Genomic DNA, 7984 nt, shown 5'->3' with positions numbered 1-7984 from the left:
CAAGGCCCATAAAGACATGGATGAGTGAGTCTGGTGTGGAAGAACTTGACTGATCTGCACAGAGTCCTGACCTCAACCTGATAGAAGATCTTTTGGGATGAATTAGAGCTGTGACTGCAAGCCAGGCTTTCATCACTGTCATCATCAGTGTCTGACCTCACAAATATGCTCCTAAAATTCCCATAAACACACTCCTAAACCTCAGGGAAAGCCATCCCAGAGAGTTGAACCTGCTATAGCTGCAAACGGTGGGCTGACATCACATTAAACCCTATGGAGTTTAAGTGTATTTGTTGGGTCCGTGGTGTAATGCTGTGTAAATTAGCCAGCTGTTCAATAACACGTACACGTCGTGCTGGCTTAATGTTCCACAAGATGTTTTTACCTCTCTCTTTGTCCTGTAGTTCCTCTTAAAACCCCATCCCCCACCAATCCAGCATTGAAAGCTTAACCTCACCCACCTAACCTCCCCTTTCCCTTTCTCATTTTGCATTCCCAAAATCCGTTATCGTTAAAATGTGCCTGACACATGGATGTGGCATATTCCTCAACAAAGCTGTTTCCTCCCCAAACCGCTGCAGCCGTTCGTTAATTGAGCCCCCAGACCTGGGGAAACTGCCAAATTCTCCGCCAAGACGAATGAACCTGGCAGAACCATGTTCTCCCAGCAAAATTAATTCTCTGGTGCGTCGAGACCTCCTGTAAATCCCATCCGTCAAGCGCTCTGCTAATCGATTTATTCACATGCCCACACCTCCGTCTGCCGCGGTCTTTTATACTGAGCCAGCCAGGGGTCGAGACTCATCTTTTGTTAAGTTGGTTTGTCAGCACAAACCAGAAAAAGTGTCGCTGAATGCTTTGTTATGTCTGCTTCGGTGATGGAGAGTTATGAGGACACAAGCTGATGGTAAAGGGAAGTGGCAGACGGGAGGAAGAGGTAAATGGGACTTAACAGCCCCCACATGATGCATTCTGGGCATGCGTTCATCTGGTGGCCAGCAGGGTCCTGATGCCATTTTGATGGGCGGCCTCTCCGTCACTCAGGCACCTGCAACGATGGGCAGGGTGGAGAGGAACATCTGCTGCCAAAAAAAAAAAAAAGAAAAATTCCTGTAGAAAGAAAATAACAGGATACCCTGAGGAGAGGCGGGAAGTTAATGCTGTTTGCTGATTGCACAGAGACAAACGTTTGCTTGAGAAGCCTCTTGATGGCTTTGAAATTCAGATATCTATTTGCACTAAATACGAAAACAAGACCTAAGCATTAAACCCATTCTGCCATTTAGAGATAGAAAACATTTTTACTTGTATAGTTATGAAGTGCTTTCTTATGCTAGGGTGTCAGATACTGCTGTTCTGGTCTTGCAGAGGTGTGCTTTGGCATGGATTTCCTGGCACACTAGTAGTGGCATTATTGGACAGTGACTGTGCTATTTAACTCATCAGTGCCAGCTCCAACTCTAACCCCAACTCTACGCAATCAGAATATCACATTTATCCGTCATTGTTTTCTTTTTCATGTTACTAAATGATTTGTTTTTGACCAGGAAAACCACATGAAGTTTTTCATAGGGAATTTAAAAGTAGAATGGGAGGCCGAGCCTTTAGTTTTCAGGCCCTTCGTCTGCGGAATCAGCTCCCAGTTTACAACTGAAAGACGGACACTTTCGCTACTTTAAGATTAGGCTTAAAACTTCCCTTTTTTATAAATCTTGTAGTTGCAATAGGTCTGGGCTGATAGGGGATTCCCATGATGTACTGAGTGTTTCTCTCTATTAAAAGGGAGTTTTTGTCGCCAAGTGCTTGCCCAAAGTTGCTCATATGATTGTTGGGTTTTCTTTGCGTTATTGTAGGTCTTTGCCTTAAAATATAAAGTGCTTTGAGGTGACTGCTGCTGTGACTGTTTTCTTCAGTACAAAACAGGGTTCTCACCTGTAACCCGCAGAAGGTTAAAGAGTGGCATTTAAAGATTGTTGGGGTGCCAATAAATTAAACCACAAGTTTGTAAGAGATTGTAATTCGACCAAGCTTTATTTTGCATTTTTCAAGCTTTGTTTTGAGTCACTTTTTAATTTCACATTTCCTAGTTGGTTAGGTTTAGACATAAAACTAGTTAGTAACATTGAGCAAAAGATCATGTATTAGGGTGATAATCATGCTTTTGAAAAATGACACTTAAATGGTGCCAATGGGTTCATTACAAATGTCCATATTTGAAAAGGTGAGAGCGTGACCTGTATCTTTTTTTGTAATAGATCAGTTGGGACAGTCAGCAAAGCCACAGGACAGCTTGTATTTATATGTAAAACGTCAGAAGGGCAGTAGTTGAACCCCTGGCAATGATTTCAAGTATTAGAGCTGAAAACAGATCAAAACAATTGAACCGTGGCCTCTGGAACCATGTGAAATTTCACTTTGAGGTCCTGTAGGAGCAGTTTTCACCATAATTTTATGTCACAGTAGAGCAGCTCTGTAAGCAGTTAACATGTCTGTTGAAGTCTAAAATATAATAGCAATCACTGTCTACGCCATAAAAGCAAGTGAAATATCCGATATTTTCACTTAAAGTATGAAAACTGAACGAAGGGGAAAAACCATCTTGAACTTTAAATGTGAGTTGAAAGCAGATGGAAGGAGCACCACTCTAGCAACCAGCATACAGACAAAAATCACAAAACGGCCTTTGTGGTATAGCTCCTGCTACAGAAGATGCCTCCAGGATTGCAGTTTGCCCTTCTAAAACACGGACGCCCTCAGAGACTCTCAAGAAGTGAATGCCTTTACACTATCAGAGCTGCTAATGAGCAGAAGTGTAATAACATAAAGTCTGTCAGATTTCAGTTTAAGTGCTGTGGGAAGTGGAGCTGTCACTTTGTAACAACTGGAGTTAAAAAAACAAACTCCTAAGTGTAAACAGCTAAAGTGTCAGGTAATGTCGAAGCTCAGAAGGAGGTTGAACTGTCAGCTGAAGAGTAAAGTCTACACTGGAGACGTGTTTATGTAGACACTTTGTGCAAGAGATAAGAGCAGTCAAACTGTCATTTGTCAAGCCGTGCACTCTGAATAGTTCACACGTCTCGTGGTGCTTTATGTATAGAAAGTCAGCAGCTGAATATTTGGTTAGTACTGAAAGAGGCTGAGATGTCAGTTGAAGAATAAGACATGATGCTAGCTGATTAGCTATTCAAAACCATTACAGTTTTCTGTGTGGATGTTGTACTTGACTTGAGTCAACTAGGCTTGATTGGAAAACCTGCAGGAGATACAATATGTATTTAACTGCTGTTAACTTGTGTTTTTTCTGTGACATCTTTAAAAGTGAAAACAAGGATCTTAAACTGTTGAAGTATTTCCTTTATCATCACTTGAATTTAACTAATAACCACATTTTTGTTTATTATGTTCCTACATTTTCACTTTAGTGTACCAATAAATTGTGTTTCTGTATTGCAAATAAATACAAAACTTTGTTGGGAATTTCTTCCAGCAAATAGTTTGACAGTCAAGGGCACAAACCTACACCTCCTTATTAGGAGGAGTCACACGCTAATGGAGGAGGCGCTAACCTGTGCTTTATTCTTTCGTTCATTCCTATGCTGGACCTGGCCTGAGCAGGTTGAAAACAAGCTTTTCTTATTTGGTTAGGAGAATATGAGATGCAAATACCAGGAAGGGCGACAGAGCAGGGATGAAATGAAGTGAATTTTCACCCCATTCATTACCTCCATCAAAGAAAGAAAAAGAAAGTGACCATAAAATGAGTGGTGGAGCAATGGCCAGGATTGCCTTTGAGAAATAATTAAAGCCTCTTTGCAATGCTCCCCAGCCTGCAGGAAAAATCCCCATCTTCTGTATGGTCTACAATTGATGTTTGGTTTACCAGCCCCTCTGTATAAAGCAGACCTTCAATAAACTATATCACCCAATTTGTGAGAGTAATGCAGCCCAGTGCGGTCCTCAATTAGGTATAAATGACACAGCAAATTGGAAAATTAGGGGGAGAGGGAAGGATAATTTGCTCCAAAACAGACTAAAACCAATTTATTAGGAGACTGGGGAGGAGACAAAGGGTCCGTTTCTGTCCTCCAACAGAAAATCCTACATTAAGTTCAGATGCCTTACTGTTCACCTTGTCATGGGCTGTGTTTGAATGCTTCTTTTATCAGTTAGTATGACTCATATATATTGTTTGGGAGAACAGGTTGCACTAACAGATGATGAGTGAGGAGACTGATGAGTTTGATCTTATATGTTAGTGCAAAACAATGCTGTTAGACAAATATTAATCAAACTGGGTACATATAGCTTCAGCCACTCGGCTCAGAACAGCACATAATGTTAACAACAAATAAAGGTCACATCACAGGATGGTGATGATGTATACTGTCAGCAGAGACCATAGACTGTAAATAAATGATGTAGCTTCCAGGTGGGAACAAAAGCAAACGTGGAAGTGTCTTAAACCTGCATTTTTTATAGTGACCAGCAGGGGGCCTGTCTCCTCTAGAAACAAGAAGAAAGCAGTTTTATGGTCTCACTACTTAATTTTTGTTAAATATGGCCCTCATTACTGTAAATAATAAGAAAAAAGCAGGGTTTGCTTTAGGACGACTCTCCCTTGTGATTGATAAATTGATGCCTTACCTTAGAGTCAACAGTATCTCTTGGCATCTCAGTCAGATTGTTGTTTGTCCAATTTCAAAAGTCCAACATGGCAAAGACTGAAATGCTCAGAGCAATGCTTCATTAATCAATAGGTGAGACTAAGGTTTCTAGGTCTGTCTTTTATGTACAGTCTATGGCGGAGGCAGTATAGGCAAAAGTCTTTCACTGGGAAGGCTTAGATTTAGTGTCAAACTATTGCCTTTCTGAAAGGCCATCTGTTATAAAAGTTGTTATATCTAAATAACTTCTCAAGTTGGTGAACTGAAGTGGCTGCGGTGAGACAGAGAGTACCTCATGGAAAGTTCCTTTTTTATGTTTATATTTTTATGTTTTGACATTTCCTCTATATCTAACATTTAGTAGACAGAAAGCATTTAAACTTTGATTCAATACAATAAGCCTCCAGGTTTGATACAATGGTTGTTGAGCGGTTTCAATACTTATTTGGGATTAAATGTGTGAATAATTATTGGATGGAATGTAATGAAATTTGGTACAGACATCCTTGGTTCCCAAAGAAGGAATCGTAGCATCCATACACCTTTCATCCATCCACCCATCCATCCTATTATTTTCTTATGCTTATCCAATTCAGGAGGTGGCAGGCTCTGTTGCACTAGAGTTGGGTCTTTGAATCATGTTGCTTGGGATCACTATAAGAAAAGGAAAACTGCAAGTGGAAAACTGAAATGCTGGAAAACAGCTTGTGAAGTTTCCATTTTTATAAAATGAAATCTGATCTATTGTCTGGACTCCTATTTAAAACATAATGAAAATTTTTTTTCTATTCCATGAAAGTTACAATTTTGGACAACAGCTCCGTAGGGGGGCATTCTTTCTGGACTACCTTTCAAGCTTCACATTATGTTTTGAGACCAGTAGTTTTTTTACGAACACATTCTCTGCTCTCTCCATTCTCTGATTGTTTTCAGTTGTTACAACACGATGGAGCCACATACATAATTTTTCATATTGTCTTGTAGGTGCACAGAGAAGTCGATTCACAGGAAAAAACAGGACTTTAGTGGAATGAAGAGAAAATGTCCTGAAACCTCTTTTGTGAGAAAACAAGCAGGAAAAAAAAAACAAAGATTGGGCAGTTTCAGCCAAAAGTCAAACATTTTTACCCCCTTCTACATCTTAACTCATATTTTGAGGTTAGGAGAAACACTGTGCGGTGCATCAAATGGTGGGAAAATAAATGAAAAGTCAAGCTGACAGTTTCTTATTGAGTTTTTGGGGACACTCAGCTGCATTTTTAGAGACAGAACAGCAAAAGGAATGGAGCTGACACTCTGTTTGGATGGTTTTCAACTTTGATGCAGGGCTGGGTTCAGAGATTTCATTTCTGTTATTACTTCAGGTTACGTCTAAAAGATTTTCCCAAAGTGCTGCTGTCACAGAGGCCTTGAGATTGCTGCTCAGCTATGAGTTTTGCTCTGCGGTATTCCTCTAACTGGTCCCTTATGGGTGATTTTATTAGATGCACTTACAACCACTATGTCTCCCCTAAATAAAACATATGTGGTGTATGCTTATTTTATAACACCCACCAAAGACAAAAGTCTTTTTATTCTAGCAGTTGCTAAGTTGGTCAGCCCTGGAGAAAAAAGAAAAACCACACTGTGTCTTGTTTGCTCACCACATGCAGACAGTTGTGGCGGCATCTTCTGTCCGGGTGTGTAGTAGATAAAGAAACAATGCTGAGATGAAGTCAGTGCTGATACACACACACACACACACACACACACACACACACACACACACACACACACACACACACACACACACACACACACACACAGTGGTTCTTGGATCGTTTGAGAAACACGTCTCTCTTGGATTCACAGCACCAGACCTACATTATACAGGGCTCTAGACTAACTTTTTGCCATGGGCGTACCGGTACGCCTAACTTTAAAAAGTTAGGCGTACCGGCACAAAAGTTAGGCGCACACAAATTTTATAATAATTTATATAATATAATGTGTTTTTCTGGATACACTGTGCTTTTTCAGCATTCAAAGATTGATGACACCGTGTCAGAGCACTGGCTATGAATTTCAGAAGGATCAGGCCTTAACTTAACAGAAAAGTTAGCAATAGTTCTTTTCCTATTACAGCTACATCCACTTCTGTCGTGCCTAGGCTGCTCACTAGGGCTGGGTATCATCACTGATTTCTATAATCCATTCGATTCCGGTTTTCAAAGTCCCGATTCGATTCAACTTAGCCTCAGACAGTCAGAAATATTATAATTCTGATCATTTATCAGTACTGACTTCATCAGAATTGTGAACATCACAGCAGATGCCTTTGTGTGAAAGTAACTGAGAATAAAACACAGAAAAACATGAAGGAGATTTTCCTGGTATGGCTTTTTATAGCAGATAACCTTAAAAATATTCTACAATGTTCTGCATATAAAGTTTAAATTTCTTCAGTATTGAACAACAGAAAAAATAGGCTTTCTTGTCCGAGGTCATTTAAGTGAAAAAAAGAAAAAGAAAAGAAAAAGACAGCAGCCGACAGCGCTGTAAACAACGGTAGACTGGTGGGTAATAAGCGAATGAATAATACAGAAAACAGAGATTGGAGACGGGAAACTGTTCTTGAAGTACAGAGAGATAGAGAGAGAGCTAGCTGTGCATGGAGTGTGATTTTAATAGTCGTGGAAGCAAAACAGCAAAATTCATGACGACATTGATCAAATGTGAAGCACAGTTTGCTGCTTCTTTTGCTGCTGGCTCAGTGAATTTTGGTTGGAGAGAGACAAAACCTGCAGCTCAGAATCAGCGCAAAAAGACGTAATCACAGCGCATCAGAATCGCTAAGCTCCGACAGCGTGTCCGTCTCCGGGCCGTCGGGTGAGAAAGCCGAGAAAGACAAAGTTGATTCTGATGCGTCGGTTCCGCTCTGTGTTTACGTCTTTGTGTGGAATCCGTGTACCTGCTCTCATTTACTGTTTGGTTGTTGTTGAAATGGTTTTGTGAGCTTTAATCTGAGAATCTGGCGTTTCTGGCAAAACACAGTTATATTTAAAAGTCGATTCAGGATTTAATGAATTGATATCGCTTTATTCAAGCTACTCACCTCCCACTTCCACCTGCACTTTCAACTGGACCATGGCCAATCAGAGAGGTCCCGCCCCTTACTATCTCTGATTGGTTTAGTCCACGATAGGGGCATAATGTGTGTCTGTTGTTGACCACAGGGAAGGTTGCAGATTTTTTTTTTTTTTTTGCTACCCGAACAGTTGGTCGCACAGGTGCAACCAAATATTTTTTTTAGTCGCACCACTGAAAAATTTGGTCGCATT

The sequence above is a fragment of the Perissodus microlepis genome, chromosome 22 (genome assembly GCF_051167445.1).
Source record: "Perissodus microlepis isolate ML-2025 ecotype Zambia chromosome 22, ASM5116744v1, whole genome shotgun sequence".
Classification (NCBI taxonomy): Eukaryota; Metazoa; Chordata; class Actinopteri; order Cichliformes; family Cichlidae; genus Perissodus; species Perissodus microlepis.
This window is presented reverse-complemented; position numbering follows the sequence as displayed.